This window comes from Peromyscus californicus, unplaced genomic scaffold (genome assembly GCF_007827085.1).
Source record: "Peromyscus californicus insignis strain IS unplaced genomic scaffold, ASM782708v3 Scaffold_7__1_contigs__length_154581171, whole genome shotgun sequence".
Taxonomy (NCBI): Eukaryota; Metazoa; Chordata; class Mammalia; order Rodentia; family Cricetidae; genus Peromyscus; species Peromyscus californicus.
Genome location: NW_026294595.1, coordinates 41,288,213 through 41,309,659, shown reverse-complemented (window position 1 = coordinate 41,309,659; position 21,447 = coordinate 41,288,213). Strand labels below are relative to the sequence as shown.

At 39.7% G+C, this 21,447-nt stretch overlaps 1 protein-coding gene across 5 annotated transcripts in view; it reads left to right on the top strand.

Annotated features, from left to right (window-relative positions):
• Fign (fidgetin, microtubule severing factor) overlaps positions 1 to 21,447 on the top strand; it is a 126,247-nt gene that overhangs the window by 21,071 nt on the left and 83,729 nt on the right. Inside the window, exon 1 of one of the 5 annotated variants that reach the window (XM_052724363.1) lies at positions 855 to 1,003. The exons of the other annotated variants lie outside the window; for them this stretch is intronic. The gene's annotated coding sequence lies outside the window, so the exon portion shown is untranslated. Of the gene's footprint in view, positions 1 to 854; positions 1,004 to 21,447 lie in introns of those variants that run through there. 5 annotated transcript variants of the gene reach the window in all.

Below are 21,447 nucleotides of genomic sequence, written 5' to 3'. Positions count from 1 at the left end.
TCATCTCAGGCCTGTGAGCCATGAGTGAAAGTGAATTTCAAAAGTATGAGATAGGAAGCCTGTCTGTAGGTGTCCACTTGAAATGCTGTAGTAATCACTGTTTAATCTTTTGAATGTAAACAGGTAACCTGTGCTACCTGCATGGAGCGATTTCTTGGGATTGAAGGGCATAAAAACAGTTCTCAGAGGTGGCCATGGACAAGAGACATCATTTCACTTCTGTATCTTTTAGCTTGTCTTCCTTTTAAGGTGTAAGAAGCTTCCAAAGTTTGGAGGTGCTAAAAAGTGGCTTTGTGTTCATTTGTGTGTGTGTTTTAGATTTTAATAGGAAGTCACTGGTTTCCTTTCCATGGCAACAGAAGGAATAGGTCTAGATAATCAGACCAGGACTTTTGAAACAATTATTAGGGTTGAACAGGCAGAGTTCCTGAGCATGTCTGATAGGCTAACAGTAAGCTCATGGGCACCTCCGCCTTGATTTGCTTTGTATTGCCTCTTTGGGGGAGCAGTGTGGGAGCAGGCAGGGTGCTTAATAGGTCTCTATACCTCCTGGATGCGATTAGACACAATAGTGGACATCTGTAAGGATGGAAACATGCTGTTCACTTGTACACACAGCAAGATTCTCAGAGTTCTGTGCAGTCTGGGAAATCCTGTCTGCTTTATGTAGTGCGGCCTGGAACGCTTGTGTAGTGAGGGAGTGCTGGCTGCTGGCCAGACATTGACTAGGAAGTCTGAGGTACCTGAGAGCTTATCAGTTCTTTTGCTTTGTAAAAGAAAAAAAAAGTGATGAAAATGTTGGTAAACTGCCATGAAGGTTTAAGGCCGCTGGAACAAGGAGCCGTGTAATCAGATTGGAAAATGGAGCTGGAGGATCTCTGCATGGAGAGCAGCCGTCTGTGTACCCTGTGAGCCGCTGTGCAAGTGCCTGAGCTGACCACTTTGTTAGCAGATCAGCTTGTTTGCTGCTGCAGCTGGGTGGAAAAGACCAGAGCTTGTGATGGTATGTAACGGAGGGAGAACTCTTGCATGGCACAATCTAATCAGCTTGCAATTAGCTCAGGCCCTACAGTTGCCTTCTTAATTCCCCCCCACCCCCCCACCAACCCTTTGTATTAATGCTGTGTACTTTAAACAATTAAGTAAGGGAAAGACTCCTTCAAGCAAATCAGAACCATCCTTTAATTTTATCACCCTGATGAAAAAGTATCAGGTGGTCCACTGGTCTTCATCGGGAGCTGGAAATTCTCTGGCTCACAGTAAGCATAGAGCTTTTACCAACTGATGTTTAGGATAAGCTTTCAAAGATCTTGGCATGCTTGGTGAAAAAATGGTACATCATTTTGACTAGAATCTAAGTTAAAATTGGTGTGAGTGGGGACTGAAAATCCTTTTGGCTTGTAGATGATGTGTATTTGTTTTTTTTGCTTTTAGTAACTAGAGACAGGCTCTGTGTGCGTGTGTGTTAAAGACAGAGATCTTCGTCTGTTAAATATAAAATCCTTCACGCTGCTGTTTACTCAGGCATCTCTGCACGGAACCTCTTGAAGCTCTGATGACATAGCCACTTGTACACATAATTCTACTGCTTCTCCTTTACCAAACATGACTCGCTAAGGTTGAAAGGAACAAGGCTATCATTGCTGGCCATGTGTGTCACTCGTTAATCCTTTAAAATAAAATTCAGATCCTCTGGGGGTGGGGGTGAGAAGAGCAGAGCACAGATCTGCAAAATCAGCGCAGTAGTTTTCTATTTCCCTCATTCAAGGACAGTGGTGTCTGGGGCACTGCTTAACCAAGGCACCTATTTACTGAAACAAAACAAATCCATCCTTAAAGAAATCGGTTTCAGGAACTGCCAATCAGCCCTTCCTCTTCCTGCAAGCATTTGTCAATGTTCGTGAATCCCTCTGACCAGTTAGCTTTATTGCATGTTCGTCTTTCAGGAGGTGGAAATGGGCAGCATTTTACCAGTGTTTAACAAGCAGCAAGGACTGTTAGGATTTGCTTTTAGTGACTCCTGGAGAATGCATTGGAATGTTTTAAGCTGTTTACCTCCAAAATAGTCAATTCCTTTCCCAAAGTTGTATGTGGTAATGATAGAGACACAGTGATAATAATATCATTTGATTACAAGAGTGTCATTGTCTGCAACATAGTAATGTATTTGCTCTTCTTACAGGATATAATACTGATATTGAACTCTGTATATTCAATTTACTTTTAAAAATGGAGCAGAAACTTGGAACCTATAGCCAAGTGTTTGGATTCAGCATTTTCTTATCTGACAGTCACAAAGTTTAATTGTTCATGTATTAATGCTTCAGCTTGGGCAAGATAGCATGCTTTTTAAATACATGTTGGGCCATGTGTCTTACATTTTGCATTTGAAAGACTCAGTTCTCATTTGATGGAAAATGAGAGTGGATAACAAGAAGTGCATTTCAAATTAGGTTACCTTCTAAGTTTGCCTGGGGGTTTGCTTGTGATTCTGCAGTGTGTTCTTTTTTCCCCCCTGTATTTTGAAGGTTTTTGTTTGTTTGTTTTTAATTAAAATGAAGATTAAAAGAAACATATATCACCTGCACAGGTCTTATGCCTCAGAGATTCACTTTATATTCTTCTAGGACAAATTCTATTAGATATGCACTTACTGTACTCCTGATTGTAAATCTTACAATTTAATGGTAATTCGGCGAGCAGTTATTGCTTCAGTGGCCTTTTTTCTTTCTTTTTTGTCCCGTCTCACATGTGAAATAGGGTTACCCTTTACAAGTGTCACATCTGTAGAATTCATCTCTGCGATTTTGTAGTTGTTCCTGCTGCATCCTTCTCAAGTTTTAACACAAGGCAAGGCTCTGAAGGTCCCATGTGGGGTTGATGAGTCGGGAATTTGTGTTTTTATGTGAGGACAGGGTGTGGGGGTCATGGAATGGGAATTCAGAGAGAAAGACACGACACAGAGACAGAGAGCCACAGAGAGAGAGAGCCTGACCACTAACAAAACAACCAGGAACATTAGTCTCAGCCTAGCAGATTAATGTATTTTTCTAAATAGGCATTTTCTCTAACCTTATTCTCAATCTGATGTCCAGTTTTCCATGACAGATTGAGTCCTGTTCTTGAGTCCCTGGTAACAGAAACAGAATCTGATTGGTGTAGGTCTCTTTGCCTTGCTTACACTGTTAATATTCGTATCCTTTTTAGACAGTTGGAATTTTTTTATAGAAACAATATATACATTCATAAAGAAATTATAAAAGGATTCTTCTCCTGCAGATAATGAGTTCTCTTCAGGAACTGCAGGTTACACAGCCTGCAAATGAGCTCTAAGTGAGGGGATTTAAAGTCCTGCTACAGCATTTAATTTCTTGAGGGAAGGGGTTCAGTTGAAGGTTAGCCTGTTATTGTGGCAACTGCTCGTGCCCCTGTTCTTCTGCCAGCAGTACGGCACAAAAGGCACTCATTTTTATTTAACACCTAGGGAGGTATTAATCACGACAGGATTTTTTTCAAAAATTTATCTTATCATATTCATTGTTTCACTACCCATGACAATAATAGGTGTTTAATTACTCAATAAGGACCATTTATAGATTCCATTTGTCCTGCATGCTGGACAAATGGTATTGATTTTGTATTTGGATGCAACAAGGAATTGTATTAGACACAATTAGAAATCCAAAGCTGGTAAGATGTACATTTGTTACAGTAACTGGGCTTGCTCTGAGCAGCAGCAGAGTCTGCTAGTCCAGGCAATGTCTATGGAGTAAAAAGCAGATCCAAGTTTATTGCAGTGATATGATGAAAAATGAATGGTCTTTCCCCCATGTTGTGTATGCAAGGGCATTTTAGTTTTAGTGAAACAATGACGAGTTATATGAAATGAAAAGATTTGAAACCGATGGATCTTCATAGACAGAAAAGCCAGTCCATACAAGTGAACACAGATTTTGTGTAATCTTGTAATTGAGATTATTTAGCCAACACTAGGAGTCTTTATTTTGCCATTAACCAAGTTATTACCTTGAGTGAGGGTGGAAACGATGCAAGATAAACTCTCAGGCTAGATGTTGGTGTACCTCCTGTCCAAGTGACAAGGAAGACCTCTAAATCCTTATGTATGATGTCTTAATTTAACCTGTGGGTGTTTTGTTTGTCTGTCTGTTTTTTTTCTGGTACTGAACAACAGCCTTTCCTTTACCTGACTATGCCCAGAATCTTGCAAAGAGCCCAACTCCAGTCTGTCTTCTAGCAGTCAGGTGTGCCTGTAGTTTGCCTCTCCTTGCTGTGCCAAACTCATTTTTTATTGCATTTGGCATCTTGGAAACCATAATTAGAGAATACTGTCTTGTTGGTCAGCACATTAATTGCCCATGATCTTCAGCTCTGTTCAAATTTGTGTCTTGTGGAGGAAGGTCATTTAGTCTTGCCCAAACAAAAGGAAGAGGAAATGACGGTCTGGCAAGCAGCTGGCCACTCGATCTTCAAAATTTCACTAGGAGGCACATTGAATCCTTGCTAGATTTGATGTTATGTTTCTAAGGATAGTAGACCTCTGGCAAGAGATTTCTCTTTTGAAGAAGTATGGGGATGAGCACTACTGCCTCCCCCTCAAAAAAGGAAGTAGTTGATTGACATAGGAGAGTGTTATATTTGCAGAGCACTATTGATTACTATTGGAACACCAGTGGGCCACTATTTTAGCACTGTAGTTTTAATGTTTGTTTAGAAGGTCCAAAACTTCAGGGGCAGGGGCTTTCCATTGGCCTGATGATACTGAAACATTCTTACTTAGTGAACATTTGTGTTATTAGTTCCCTTCTGGATCATCATATATTGCATACGTTAGCATTACTAAAACAATGAGAAAATAAGCACAAAACTGATGTGTGTGTGTGTGTGTGTGTGTTTTCCCCTAGACTTTTAAATGTGTGACAAAAAAAGAATTGATTAACCTGACCATTTTAAAAAAACTATTCTGTCCTTCCTTTCTTCCTTCCTTCTCTCCTTCCTTCCTCCTTCCTCCCCCTCTCTTCCTTCCTTCCTTCCTTCCTTCTTTCCTCCCTTCCTTCCTTATTTCCTTCCTTCCTGCCTTCTTCCTCCCTACCTCCCTCTCTACCTTCCTTCCTTCCTTCCTTCCTTCCTTCCTTCCTTCCATTCTTTCTCTCTTTCTCTAATAGATAAGAAGAATAGCAAACTTTCATTGTGGAAATGCATTGGACTTGTTTATTTTGTTCTGGTTAGGTGGGCAGAGACTGGTAGCTAAGTAATGCAATCTGAGGTCTTGGAACTAGTGGGCAGATATACCCTTAGTCACATAGAGTATGTCTTGGGTCTACCAGCTGAGGTGGGTGATGCATATAGTAGTTTGTAAGATAGAGTCACAATTCAGCGATGCATTAGGAAATAACAAATACTGTGGACAATTACGAAGCTTTTGTTTTTCTCCCCTGAACAGTAAAAGTCTGTTTTGCTTGATTCTCTGGTCTGAACTCTAGGTCCATGCTAATTCCTTTGTGTTCTCACTAAATAAAGTCTTCGTACTTTTTAGTTCATCATAGACAAACCACTTAGTTATTGCACAATGTGAGTGTAGATCTAATTAAGTGAAAGGCATTTCATGAATTTAGCTAGTTATAAAGTAGTTGGCATTAAAAAAAAATGGTATGGAGAGCTTTTGGTGGCCAAATATTGCTCTTTTAGATAGTGTTTCCCCATCCAGAGAAGTGTCTGGTTGCTGGAGGGATGTGTGGATGTGCGCTTGGGCTGCACTGCATCCCCTCTGTGGGTGACGAAAATGGAGATGTGGCCTTTTCAAAGACCAGTGTCTTCATCCAGGCTTTAGATTCTACAGGATCATATGTGCTAGCAAATCTATGAAGACTGTTAATTTCCAGATTCTTAGCACCTTAGACTTTTCAGGGGAGGGTGTATTTTTTGAGGTCTTCACTTTATCCTCTTGCTTCAAGGAAATTTACTGTGTATGGGGGGAGGGCAATGACACAGTCATCGCTTTCTAAGCATGAGTAGAATCTAGACCTCTGAATCTTTCTCTCTCCCTCTCTCTCCCCCCTCCCCCTCTCCCCCTGCATCCTCTCTTCCACCCCTTCTTTCTTTCAGCCATAGCGTCTACAGGCTGTTTTCGAATTCTTTTTTGTAGGCGAAGATGACCTTGGATTCTGACTCCTTCTGCCTCCACCTCTGGAGTGCTGAGATTACAGGCCTGGCCTCCACATCTGGCTTTCTGTACTGTGGGGGCAGTACAGCACTTTGCTTGTGCAATCTCCTGTCCCCTCTAGTATGCTAATTCATCTCCCTAGCTCTATCTCTTGCAGCACCTCCATCAAACCTCTCCACTGCCTGCTGTCCACTCAGCAGCCTCCTTCTAACCTCACTTATAACTGTTTGAATAAAAGAAATCAATAAGACTATTAAAACTATCCAGAACTTTTTAAAGCAGAGAAATAATATTTTAATTACTCTGACATGCCGGTTTGAAGCCCATATCCTCTTTTATGACAGTTCAGTTTAGAAACTACATTGCTTCATTTCAGTAACTTTATTACCATTTGGCTCAGAGATTGCTATTTCGCCTTGGCCACAGATTTCATCAGTTGCCCGGTTCACCTTTGTCCATGCTATACTTGTGAAATGACCTCTTCCGTTAGTGCTTGTCAATAGTAAATTGCTATATTCTGTGCCTAGAAACACATTGGAGGACGACAACACTTTATTGAATGACTGAGTTTGTAGTTAATTTTTCCAAATTAAAACTTAATTGGAGTAGTCCTAATTATCATCTAGTGCCCATTAATTAAGGCATTGGTTAGGGTCAGCTATTTCTGATAATGTTCTTATTGTTAATAGGACTGCAGGACTTTTAGACCATGTACCTGTTTGTAGACCAGGTACGTTTTCTGTCTCTCTAATTTTCTAAAATTTTATTAAAATTTCGACATGTGGAGTGGCCAAGGCTCAATTATACTGTGACATCAAATTAAATTTACTTTTTTTTTTTTCTGGAGCTGAGGATTGAACCCAGGGCCTTGCGCTTGCTAGGCAAGCACTCTACCACTGAGCTAAATCCCCAACCCCAAATTAAATTTACTTTTGAGAATTCTCAGTGGTTGAATCCTCTGTCCACAGAAACCTGGTTTATTTAAAGTGAGGAGTTTGTAGTCAGACTTGTCATGTAATGGCTGAGTTTTGTATTGAAAGCTAGCTCTGAAAAATATTTTCTTTAAAACAAATAACCAAATGTTGTAGTTGAAATATTTAAAGTTCTTTGGTTATCTCTAGATTAAATATATTTCTGATAAATATGTAAATTTGTTAACTATTAAAATATTAGTTATTCTATTATAACATTTATAAGAAAAGAATGTCACTGCTCACTCTTTACATAGTGCTTAGCTCCTTTATCTCATTAACACAGCTGTTGCCGGAAATAGAACACCGATAAGTTGCTTGAAAATGAAGGTAAAATAAAATGCCAACAGTCTCGGGGACCCAGCTTTGGGGGAGTCACAGCTGCTGCAGATCGTCACTGTTTCTCCAATGATATCAAGATACACTTAATTTGAGATGAGTAATTTCATGACTTTTACATTCACCCACACTTGAGTTCCAAATTTCTCACTTGGTGAACTTTTGCTCTCTTGCAGTTTTGCTTTGCATACTCTGAAATAATTGTGCACGAGATAGTTTGCCTACCCCTGGGGGCGGGGGGCATGGGGACATAGAGAGAGATGGGGAGAGAGGAAGACAGAGACAAGAAGGGAGAGAGGGATGAAGATGGTGGAGGGGAGGGAGGGAGGGAGGGAGGGAGGGAGGACAGAGGGAGAGAAAGAATGGAATAATACTGTTGAAAGGTGCACAAGGTAGGCCTGATGGTTTCATTAGATTTTCAGTGTCCCAAATTAAAATATGATTGATTGAAATTTTATTCTTAAATAAAAATTTAAAGAAAAATACATTACAAATACACAGTTTCACTGGTGTTAGTCAACAAGACAGCAAAGAAATGCTTATTTTTCCACTTCCAGGTACAGTGGATTTTGCCATTACTGCAGCTTTCAGGAATAAGAAAGATTCACTAGTTTGTTGAAATCTTTGGATGTATTTGCTATAAATTTAGGTTTGTTTAAAGTAAACTTAAAAAATAATAAAATGTTTCATATGAAAATAAATTTTGCCATACTGTCAGAAGGCTGCCTCTGTGATGCACAATGAGTGATTTCCACATTGTGTCTCAGAGACTGATATTTGGGCTATGTCTGAGGTTCAGATCACAATGCTATCAAACCAAAAGCATGTACATCCAAATGCCGTGTGCAGAGTGCTGTAGAGCAGGAAGTAATGAGAATCTCGTATTCAAAACACTGTACTTTAAACTCACTTTACCAAAAATAAAAAAAAAAATAACATAGTCTTAAACACAGAATAAATATATTTACATTTAGGGACAGTTTAAGTCTTTCTATTTAGGAGTGTTTTTTACTATATATTACTAAAAATTCACTGTAAGTAGAAAAGTAATACTTAATAAACAGTATTTGAGCAAGTTGTTTGGGATTATTAAAAGTGTCACAGTTTAAATAAAATGATTAAGTCTCTGACTTCACATCTTTGTTTCAAAATATAGTTCTTTTAAAAGGGTCCATTCTCAGGTAATAATGGGTGAAAATCACCAACATGGAAAACCAGATGAGCCAAGAGCTTGAGTTTAGTGGCAGATCAGTTAAACATTAGCGCTTTAAAGTATAAAGTTTGTGTAGCGTTTAACGGGCCTTAGAAGGGCATTTAAAGTAACTTGTGTGTAATATGCAATACTAACAGAGCTTCCTAGAGCCCCAGAGGAAGCTGAAAATGTAATTCAGATGCCTAAGGCTGCTGGAGGCACCAGGATATGTTAAGGAGAACTAAAATAAGGCTTTCTTGCCACCATGTAAAGTCTCCAGATGAAGAGAAACGAAAAAAAATGTAGAAAGCTCTAACAACTCAAAAAACACCTACTTATGAATGCGATTAAAATAGATTTTAAGATGTCAGATTTCCTTTGGTGCTCGGCACAATTTTGCTACTTTTAATTCTAAGCCAGGTATGGAAAAAAAACCAAACCAAAACAAAAAATACCAAGATATTTTGTCTGTACTTTAATAGGAAAAAAAAGAAAAAAAATTGAGATGAAGAAAATCATCATAGTAAATACTTTTGAGTCTTGCTTGAAAGTTGGGGAATGCCATCTTGTGTTTTATCTGTAAAGTTGACAAAAGACAGAAAAAAAAAAAAGAAACCAAACTTCTAGAAGTCTATATAAATGCTCATATCTACAGGTTTTTAGAAGTGCCCATATTGTCAAGTTTTACATTTATGCATATGTGCATATAAATTTTTATATTTCATATGCACACATCTATTTGTATGTCTGTCTATTGTTGCTAATATTTAGGAATTGACCTCTGCCCTTATGTGATAATTAAGATCAAGCTCAGGCTTGCTTACTCCTAGCATTTTTATCTTAAAGTGGACGACTTGCCTATAATTTCTCCCTGAGGTCTACAAGTTGTGAAGATCTAAATTTCTTTCAAGGAATTTCTGTTTGGAAGATTTTAGGAAACTGATTTCATCACTTTCTTTTTACTGGTGGATTTCAGTTGTGTAGCATAGGTGTTTGAAGAGCATGTTGATTTTTGGCCTCTTGTATTAGTGGTTCCCACAGTGTGGGCTGCATATCTCTGAAGAATATGGAACTTCTGGCTATGGTTTCTTCAGTTTCTGTATGTGACGAAAACATATGTTACCATGGGCTTTATAAGCGATTCCTGTTGTGAGTAGGATGAAGATAGGCATTCATTTAGAAATGACCAAAGCTGTTTCAGTGCACCATCATCTTGTCACTTACTCCTCCATCAATGAATGTGAGAGCTAAAATCAGTATCTTTCACCTGAGAAGTTTTCTTGTTTCATTTAATTAATTAATTTATGTATTTGGTGTTTGTGTCCACACACACACACACACACACACACACACACACACACACACACGTACAGGGCATACATCTGTAGGTCTAAGCACAGTTTGCAGGAGTCACTTCTCCCTTCCACCAGTTGGCTTCTGAGCCTTGGATAAAGGTTTTCAGACTGTGTACCAGGCACCTTAACAGCCCAGCCCAAGTTTATTTTTTTTCCGTTTTTTTTTACTTTCTGTGATATTAAAAATGTTGAATCTGTGTACTTTTGGAAGTACATTATTTCTATGTAATTTGAGCTACGAAATGGTGCCTCAGATATTACTTATCATTTATACCTCTTCAAGGTCTTTAGAATATTTAATTCCAGTTGAATACGTAGTTAAGGTTTTGGTTCCATTTCCTTAGAGAATATAGGAAATGTTCTATTAGATTGATTGTAGTTAGCTGATTAAGTCCTTCTGTTGGTGAATAATTGTGTTGAACATTTGTGATAAACTGTGCATGCATGTATGTGTGTATAATTATTACCAATGTGTAGATTAACCTATTTTAAAAATGCTTTGCTTTGTTTGTAAATCTTCATAGCCAATCTTCATTGCTATGTGAGGCAGAATTAGCACATGCAACATCCTTAAGGACCCATCAGTGCCTGGTGCAATAATTAATTTCAGATTTAGATGCCGAACACACACTGATCCTATATGGAAATGGCTGACAGTATGAGTTCTGAAATTGATATATCATTATGAAATTATCTCATTATGCCTCAGTTTACCCAACTTTTAGTGAGAGACACATTGTATTCTTTAATTTTACTTTTCTTGCAAAGATAATGTGTGAATTAGTTCATGCTGAAAAAGAAGTGATTTGATGAGGGAAGCTTGATCTAAATGCTAAGTATTATTTATTATTCATGTAAGCATATTACTGTACCCTTCAATCACCTTTTTTGGGGATGTTTCAAATGGGCAATTACTGTCTCTTTGTGTAAAGCTTTTAAATTTTTTTAATTTAAATTAAAAGTTAATCTAATTTAGGAAAACTCTGCCAGCTGGAGAAGAACACGGATTTTCCCCCCCTCCCTCTCCAAATAAAACAGCAATTCCAAGCAGACTCTCTAATACCACAGTGTGCACAGGCTTTTCTGAGCTGGTGGAGTTAGGAAGGAGGGCTAATTAGTAATGGTTGCTGTGTAATGCTGGTAATCCATGTGGCAGGGTTACTGATGATAATGGGTCTGATTAGGTGGAATTAACTGATGTTTAGAAGGATGGAGCTTCTTTTGTTTATGAAATCTGCATTCTGGAAGTACATTCCATAGCCAGTGCATCCATGAAATCAAGTTAACATTAACGTGGCTTTCCATAGCTCAATGCCCATGCATGACTGGAGTCAGCTGCAAGGAGGGCTGTTTGAGCTCACGAAGACCTGCTCTTGTTAAGGCTTCACGTAGGAGCCTACACATCATGAGCACAGAACTTCAAGGGTCAGAAGCAGTGTGCTTCAGAGGGCAGCTGTATTTAGCTGGGCTTCTGTGGACATCCAGCCACCTTCTTTCCAGGTCCTTCTGGATCTCTGTCTCACATCCCCCACTAACTCCAATGTAATTGGCCTTCCTTTTTAAGAGAAAAAAAAAAATGGAAGTCTGTCCTTAAAAAAACTCACTATTTTAATTCCTTCCCTGCAAATTTGCATATGTAAACTTCCCTTTAAAACTAACTGACTTTAAGTATTCCCTAACACTATTAAATTTTAAGGATGTCTGCTTAGAAATCACATTATTCAGTCCCACAGTTTGCACTGCCCAGCAGTATCATTAAATCCTCTAGAGTGATTCCAGTCCCATAAAAATGGGGGACCCCTTTACTTTGTTTCCATATTCAAATGGAAATCTTTTTGCAAGTTAGTAATTAAAGTATTTAACCTCTCTCTCCCTCCATTTATTAGAAAACTCTTTTTTCTTTATTTTTTCAATTACGAAAAACTGCTAAAGCCAATCAAGCATTTATTTTGATAAACCGCTTCTAACAGTCTCAGCTAAATTCTGCAAATACAGGGGGGGAAAAAAATCCCAGCTAAATAATCACCCTGAGCAGATTTTGCAGAGACCTTGCGCTCAACCTGTTCAGGGATAATTACGCCAAGCTTTTAGTATGGGGCAAAGGAAAACATAAAATTAAGGCATGAAAGAAAGTCTACCTATTTTGAGAAAATACTGGGATAATTGGTAGTCTTTTTATTACCACTTTATTATAGAAAGTTATTGTCTTGCCTTGAAATATAGGTTTACAGCAGTGAAATAGTACTATGTGGGGTTGGGAGAAATTCTGTTAGATGGATTGATTTAAAATGTAATAAAAATAGCAAATTGCTAAACAGTGAATTGCTAAATAGCCAAATTAGAGTTCATTATTTAAATGACTCTTCTTTTTAATCATATGATGTTCATAATTGCTTTGTTTCTGACGAGTCCATTAGAAGGGCCTGCTTTATTCTCCTGGTTTGTTTATCCCTTCCTTCCAGAGTAGCCTCCGGTTTGGAGCTGTAGCCCGGAACTTTCCTTGAACCTGGACAGCAACAGGAGTACTGCCATCTCAGAGCTGGTGCTGGGGGAGGCTGTAGACAGATTCCCAGAGCTATAAATGGTGCTGCTATGAAACGTGACCCTGATAATGGTTATGCAGTGCTCTCGAAAGCCACCTCTTTTACAGACTTTGTCCTTTTCTATGTGAAGGTGGCACTGGAGAGAGTGCCTGCCCAGAGAGGTGCAATCTGTCTCTCTTTTCGTGTCACCAGGGACATGTCTTGGCCTAGTGCGGCCTAAGCCTCACACCTCATGGGGGCCTTGTTTTAAGGACAGTGGTACACAGTTAAAATGCATGCTCGACCCTTCAGCTTCCCTACGTTCCCTCGTAGATCTGCCTCTGCTGACTCCACACCATGTGTATGTATCATTATTGAGATTGGGTGTTGCAAGGCTTCATTTGATCGGGTTGATTTGATTTCACTGCTAAAGATTCATGGCTGGGAGATGATTAGTTTAACTTGCAGATATTTTTTGGCAAAAGCTACTTTCCTAGAGCGAATGTTACTGTTGAGGGGCTGGGAGTGAACTTACAAAATATGCCTGCCTGAGTCTCCACAGTGCAAGTCTTCCTAGCTGGTTATAGATAGACAGAACTTACTCCTGCAGCTGGGAACTCTGTGCAGCTGCTCAAGTGTGTGGAACTCATATTCAAGTGCCACGCTAAAGAAGTCATAATGGAAGGAAAGGGAAGGTTTGGCTATTATTGTTGGGAATCTGTAAAAATGGCAACACTGCTAATAGAAATGAAGACAGGGAAATGTTGGTAAGTCTTTGGCTTGTGCATGGGAACCCAAAAGTGCCAGTAATGGAGTTGTCATTGATCTGGACACCTTCACTTCTTTAGTGTCATAGGCTCTTGGCAGGGGTGGGGGGCGGAGTTGGGGGTGAGGGAGGTGAGAGTTTATCTAGTACTAGCTGCCACTAGGAGTCCTGAGTGCTAAAGCTTCTCGTATCTAGAGGGATTGTTTCTGTACCACCTTTGTGCCTAAGGAATCCTCAACCGGCTCTCCTGGTTCACTGGTCTCCTCAAATTCTTAGCTCCTGATTGACTCAGACACTTACTCTAGGTCAGTTTGCTGTGTTCAGGAGTTCTCCTACCTGGAGATCATGCCTTGAATAAGCACATATTCATAGAGTGACTTTAGGGTGTACTAGTATGTCAGAGGCGATGGAAATAGCCTCTTACCTTTGCATAGCTGCTGTGATTTGTAAACCCTCATACCTGTGACGTGACTGTCCTTGCTTCTCACAAACCCCAGAGGTAAGCAGACTTGATGCAGTAACTCATGTTTTATAGAAGAAATACCAGGTTAGATAGTCTGCCCTAGACTATACATTGAAGTGGTGAAGCAGGTTTTGAATCCTGAGGTATTGACCTACAGATGTGCTCCTTTCCTCCTTTTCTTTTTGTTTGGTCTCCTGGGGACAGAATCTAGGGCCTTCCCTATTCTGTTCATGAACTCTAACACCAATCCACATCCTCAGCCAACTGGGAGATTTTTAGAAAACTTTCCCAAAAGCTTTCAATTTATTAGCAGCGAGAAGAAATGTAAATAATAAGTAAGTATATACAACTACACATGGTTATATCTATTTCCCTAGTAATTATAATGTATAAAAGCAAGAAGGAAGTGTCAAAATAAAGTACAGAGTGAAGTGATGTGCATAGAATAAGTGCCACCCAATGTGGATTAGTTGTAATCTATACATGATTGCTGAGCATTCAGAGACTGTGAGGCACTATTAAATCTTTATATTAATTGACGTGTGCTTTTCTGAGCCGTATTTCTACGAGAAGACAGAACCATCAGGGGGTAAAGCCTTCAGTGATTTTAGACACCTGATTTCCCTCTGCTCATACAAGATGCAGTGGATGAAAATGTTCGAGTAAAACTCGTTTTTTTATCCTCAGATTGAATGCTTTCATACTCCTTGCTATTCCATTCTCTCTCTCATCAAGACATCTTCATCACTCTAATCTTCGAAAGCACTTTTTTCTTTCAGCGTTTTCTCTAGGCCTGTGTGTCGGCCCTTCCACAGTATGCCCCACTCATGGCATTGTCAGAACCCAGTCTCTGAATTCTGGATGCCATCTTTTCTCATCCAGACAGATACTGTCTTCAGCTAGATCTTCCAGACTCTTCTGGGTTCTCAGAGCAACCACTTGGCCACTAGCTCTGCCTCTTGTTACCCCATTAAACTGCACTGCAGAGGCTGGCCCCAGGTCTCCGTCTGCTTTTCTCTTCTTCAAGTGAAACTAAGCAAGCAAAGATCTCATTATTCACATGCTTCCAAACCTGTACCTTTAACAGGATTCCGCCTGGTTCAAACTGTTTTTTTGTTTGTTTGTTTTAAATCTTTATCAGACAGGGAAGTCTGCTCTCCTGATATCAGCCTGGTGAAATAATTTCTTCAACATATTCTGTTTCAAAAGAACAAAATGTAGTCATCCAACTTTGTACTTGAAGTTCTTGTCAACGTCCCATCAGGTGTTTGTTTGTTTCTTATGAAAAGTGAACAATGGAGGCTTCCTTGTAGTTTCGAGTCTGTTTTCAAAGACGAGCTGACGCCACCAAGTGCAGAACTGTGGCGGTGTGATGGTCATTGCCCCATCCCTCTTCTACTTTGTGTGTGTCTTTCCTCCCCTTCCGTGTCTCACACTGGCAAAGGATAACATGTAAAGATAGTACATTTGGGGTGCTCATCTGAAAGTATGAGAATCTGAGTTCAGACCCTATCACTCTGATAAAATGCCAGGCACACTGGCCCCACCTCTGATTCCAGTGCCTGGGTAGTGGAGACAGGAATATCCTTGGGGTTCACTGGCCAGTCAGTCCAACCAGTTCAGGTTCATTGGGAGACCCTGTCTCAAAATAAATAAGATGGAGAGTGACTGAGAAAATCACTCTATTAAAGCTCATGCACTCACTGTGTACACAAACATGGAAACACACACACACACACACACACCACATACAATAAAACATAGAAACACATTCTTTTTTTTTTTTTTTTTTTTTTGGTTTTTCGAGACAGGGTTTCTTTCTGTGTAGTTTTACGCCTTTCCTGGATCTTGCTCTGTAGATCAGGCTGGCCTCGAACTCACAAAGATCTGCCTGCCTCTGCCTTCCGAGTGCTGGGATCAAAGGCGTGCGCCAGCACCGCCCGGCCTAGAAACACATTCTTAAGTACAGAAAGAACTTACCTCACAGCCGTAAGTAAACCAAATTTATGCCGATAATGGCATACAAATAGTTTGTTCAACTTTATAAAAGTTTCATACACTCTTGAGTATCAACCTTTCAGTATACCAGGCTATCTGATCTGCTTTAAAAAATGTATAAATTTGGCAATAGCTATTCTATTCAACAGTACATGAAGATTCCATTAACATTCCTTTCTTAAACTAATATAAAACTTTAATTGAATCTCAGGTTTCTCCCTGAATGGAATTTTCTTAAACCTCTGTTCTCAGGAATGATGTATCATTAGAAAGTAGAAGTGAATTTTAGCTTCACTACTTTTATAATAATTAAAAACATACTCTAAATGTAAAACATATGTAAAATAAGGAAGTATATTTATGCAAATATTTAATTACTCCAGTACCCAATGCCTAAAATTTGAAAGGCAGTGATCAAAAATTACAATGTTTTATTTGGCTTGTCAAGTTCTGATTTTATGATTACAGGCTTCCAAGAGAGAGTTGGGTACTGTGTGGTTCCAAATATGAACTGTTGGCATGCTACTTTCTCAGGAAAATCACCATGATATGGCATTTCTGTTTCCACAGTTTTTAAAAATACATCTTAATTCCATAAAGCTAAAAATATCTGACAAAGCAATTTCTCCTAACAGCTAACATTTCTTGATCTGTGCTTCCTAAGGTTTGTATGCACAGAGTGTTTTCATTTAGAAAATTTCTCTTGTGCCGCTCTTGCTAGGACATATTTTCCCTCATTTATTCCCAAAGGGTTCTTAGTGGCAACTTTAGGTACATTTCTTCTTGGAGGCAAGGAGTGGGCTCTGGTCTCCCCTGGTTACCTATGAAACTATGATGTTGTCAAAATCTGACTACTATAGAGATAAAAAACCAAAGCAAATTTCCATTCAGTACATTTTATTTCTTCTTGGATGAAACCCGAAAACTATTTCCCAGCATTGTCAATCTCCATGTGAAAACACATCTTCCAAAAGTTTGTAAGTGATGGAAAGGTAGGCAGTGGGGTCCAATGGGCAGAATAGTTGCTTGTTTTCAAGATAGAGCTTCCCAGCATAGACCACAAAAGTGGTGTTTGCTTGACTGTCTAGATTGAAGTATCAATAGATTTTTACCATCAGTCCTGAATTGTGTGTATTCAATTTCAAGTCAGTAGTTAGTCATCAGGGAATTGAGGGTCTAGACAAAGGACGAGACTCCTGTCCCTCTGAGTTTGGAGAGTGGGGCCCTGAACATCAGACCCATATTGTCCTTCACATAGAGTGGCGATGCTAAGCCAGAGGTATTGGCTGAGATGGAACGTGGAGGAAAGAACAGGTAATACGTACAGACTGTCGAAGCTTCTGTTCTCCTCTCTGGAGTTTACCAGCCTCTTGCAATCTCATTGTCTTTCAACACTTTATGGAACATTCTCAGGATGGGCCCTTTAGAGAACTTACCCGGTCAGGCAGATTGAGCAGGTATAACATCAATCCCTACCAGAATGCCCATACAGTGGGATAATGAACAGACCAGTTCCCTTTTGTAAAACTTAAAAATGAGCCTCTAGGAGTTAAACAAGCTGCTGACTGCTCTGCAGTTAGGAAGAGAGCAGCAGCATTCAAAAGGCAAACTTTGTCCTTACCAAAGTTCACACCTCAGGTGTAAGGCCACCAGCATTTCACAGTGAGCAGGAAGGGAATGCCCTTTTTCATCATGCTTCCACTTCTTTATCTCTTCTAAAAGAAGGTGAGAGGGAAGCAGAAGTGGTAATGAACTTGAAGAGATTTAAGGGAAGGATAAGGCAATGGGAATAATAATATTCATTAGGCATGAATAGTTTCTTGATACAATATTTCTGTGCCTTGCATATGCTGTCTTTGATTAAAGTCCCCTCCCTGAAGTGAAATCTAGCAATTATTAGTAACTTCCCTTAATAAAGGAGAAACATAAGCTTGGAGATAAGATCCCATGAGTAGCCTGTTGTCCAGAGCCATGGGAGTTCAAAGCCTATGTTCAAGTTCTGTTTTTGTGTTTCCTTCCTTCTTCTGTGTCATGTCCTCATCTCCCCTTTCCTGACTTCCTTCTGTGAGGACCACTGTGCCCTCACTCTAGGGAACCCCATCTAGGTGCTGGAGGTTCATCTCTGCCTTCCTGACCTCCTTCTATGAGGACCGTTCTAGGTTCTGGGGGTTCATCTGTGAGAAGTGTAGGTACAGTGTGCCACCCCATTAGTAATCCCAGTGTTTTGGATAGGTTGGTATAAGCAGAAATGAAATGAGCCTGCTGTTCACAGGGCCTAAATAAGGGAGTAGTATCATTAGGAATCTGTGATCGTGAAGGATCAGGCCTGGCTTTCTTTCCTCTATGGTTTGTGGAATTTAGTCTTTTACTTAATATGCACATCATAGCATGAGGGGAAACATGTAGGAAGACAAAATCCAGTAGGATGATGTAAGATATTAACAGACAACCAATGTGATACTCACTGGTTTCTTTTTTGAGTGTCATAGTTTATGACTTTTAGGATATGTACATATTTAAACACCCTTTTCTCATTTTCAGTTGAATGAATCCAAATTTCTACAGTGTTATTTTTACGATGTTCAATGAGCATTGAAAACTACCTTCTTGTCAATCTCAAAATGAAGTGTTCCCTGACTTGTGTGATGGTCTTTCTTATGGAAGATTTTCCCTGTTCAGAGGTTCCAGACAGTCTGGAGGGCAGAGGCAGACAGACATGTAAATAGTCACTGAATGAATGTGCCTAGTGCTGTTCCAGAAAAACACAGGCTTAAATAAGAGCCTAGGGTTAGATACTTGCTTTCTGTTTTACCTTGAAATCTTGGGGATTCTCTTAATCCTCTCTATCTGGTTCTTTATCTCCAAAATGGGGATATTAATGTTACCTCATAGGGTTATTCATGGGGCAAAGTGCCAGCGCCAGCTTGTGGATGCCCCTGGCACATTCTCTCTCTCTCTCTCTCTCTCTCTCTCTCTCTCTCTCTCTCTCTCACACACACACACACACACACACACACACACACACACACTTTGGAGACCCCCAATTAATTATCAAATCTTCACAAAATGCTTGAAGAATATGGAAAGGGGGGGGCAATTAAATACCCAGAGGCTTGGAGCACCGTTTTACTAAGTGGGTGACTTTAAAATTGGACTTTAAATGATTACTAAGAGAGTGTAAGGTGGGTAAAAAGCCATTTACTTCTCTTCTAGCCCATCTCAAGGAGGCTCAGAAAAACCACAAGAAATAATATAATTCCAAACAAGTTTTGCTGAAATATTACATTTTGCCAAAATGCCTGATAATCTGTTCTTAAAAAAATTTCAGTTACCATTAGGTTCTTTCTTTATAGAATACTGTATCTTTTAGTGTCTTAATTGGGCTTATTCATTAATGACATTTGCTTATTAATAACTTAAGATATGCTGCATGCTGGGAAGGGCAGGGGGGTTGATTTTGAGTTTCTTATAATCAGTTGTATATATGTTACTACAACAGTCTTGTGAACAGATAAATTCTCGTGTGGACTGGTCAGAACTGTTATTGTTACAGCCATACATCTTACTTGCCTGGGATGGTAACAGTTAATATATGTCATCCTGATGTCTTTTATTCTCAAATGAGTCCTGTTTTGGACAGCATATTTTATGGTCACACAAGTAACAGGATGGTTTATGTGTTCATTAAAGGTAATTGCAGATACTGAGGAATCAAATATGGTTTTCTTAGACATGGAGATAGCTAATTGAGAATTGAGACTGAAGGAGTTGCCACTGAGGCAGGTAGAGAGAAGGAGGAATGAAGCTCACTTCACAGAAGCAAAAGATGTAGAGACCATTGGTAGTTAAGCAGCTCCTGCAATCCAAAAATCTCGGTTGAATTGGCTGGAGCATGGCTGAAGAGTGGACTATGTAAAATATTTGAAGTGGGAAATACTAAGGTCAGTAGGGAAAAATGAAACCTGATTTTATGGTTAAGGAGAAGTGACAGTTGAGAAAGTTGAAGTCTCAGTTATGGGCCACTTTCAAGAGATTTGACTGAGAAGGGAAAGAGTAAGAAAAGAGAGAGTCAGAGATGAAGGCAGATAGAGCATGGGCATCCTTTATAAAGGACAGCTTATGTCAAACAGAGAGAAGAGCTACCTGTGTATGCATCTCAAGGTGGAGTGAGCAGCCTGGCACCCAGGACAAAGGGCTGGCTGTCCTGTTACACAAGAAGATTAGGAAGTGGCTTAGGTAGAGAAGCTATAGGGAAGGGTCAGGGGGACACTTAGCCCTACATTGTCTTCAATTGTTGAGATAATAGAATCATAGGACTCAGCCCCTAAAAGGGATGACTAACGTTATACACTTTGTATATAACTGATGACTGTGAAAACTTTGCTAAATGATTTTGTTTCACTGGACATCAGTATGTAAGGGGAAGGACCAAATAGGTACTTCCTACCCCTCCAGTTCCCAGGCAGAACAGTTTTGTCAGTAAAATCGTATGAGAAGCTGGTTATTGTTTCATCCACTCTCATCTTCTACCTTCATGGTGCCTCTTTCTCCCAGAGAGGATTCCTAGTGAGTTTGGCTTAATATTAATCAGGGCCAGGGTCTTTAGAGTCTCTAGAATGCTAATGTCCATTCTGAATTGTGAAGAGGAGATTGAGTTGTACAGGATCCCCACCTCCCACTCCAAGTGATTTAACTGTATGCTCCATTCCATGGAATATGCTATGTGAGCACTTACTGTCCCATATACTTTGTTTTAAAAAAAAAAACCCAAAACTCCTAAAGCATAAACACTAAAGCCCCATGTATTTCAAATTAACACAATATTGAATGGCTGTTGTATCTACGAAACACGCATGTTGCCTGGTAAATGACGTATATCTTTCCAATACTTGAGGTGAAAAGCTAGGAGTAAGCATTAACCCACGGGATACCAAATATTTGCAGAAATAAAGCATGCAGCTGAGTCTCAGAATGCGTTGGATGCAAAGAGCCACCGGGCCCTTCAGCTCAGCCCTTGAACAAGCTAGAGAGACAAAGCTTCCCCAGCTAGCTCCCACCAGAATGATGGGAAGAAAGGTACTGTTACACACATAGGATTTCTTAATGTTCTAAAACAGTGAACCAGTGGGAATACAGAGTAATGTGGCACTTAGTTAAGGTGGCTTTTAAATCATTCTGGTTGATAGTGTCATCTCCCACTTCTGTTGCTTATATGTTTGTATCCACTCTGATGTGTTTTTTTTTTTTTTTTTTTTTTTTTGGTTTTTCAAGACAGGGTTTCTCTGTGTAGCTTTGCGCCTTTCCTGGAACTCACTCTGTAGCCCAGGCTGGCCTCGAACTCACAGAGATCCGCCTGCCTCTGCCTCCTGAGTGCTGGGATTAAAGGCGTGCGCCACCGCCGCCCGGCTTGATGTGTTTTTATTTGGAAAGGGAAATGCATCTCTCTAGCAATAGTGTAGTTCTTTATTTTTAACAGCACTTCCTAACATATGTGTAGTTCTATAGTTCTTCTTCCTCTCAGTTATCCTTTGTCACTGAAATCATTGTTTCACGTCTCCTGCTTGTATCTGTGGGTTATTATTATTAGTTTTGAACATGACCATTTTAATTTTGGTCCCTCTAAGGATCATCAGTACCCAGGGAAGTCATCCTTGATAACT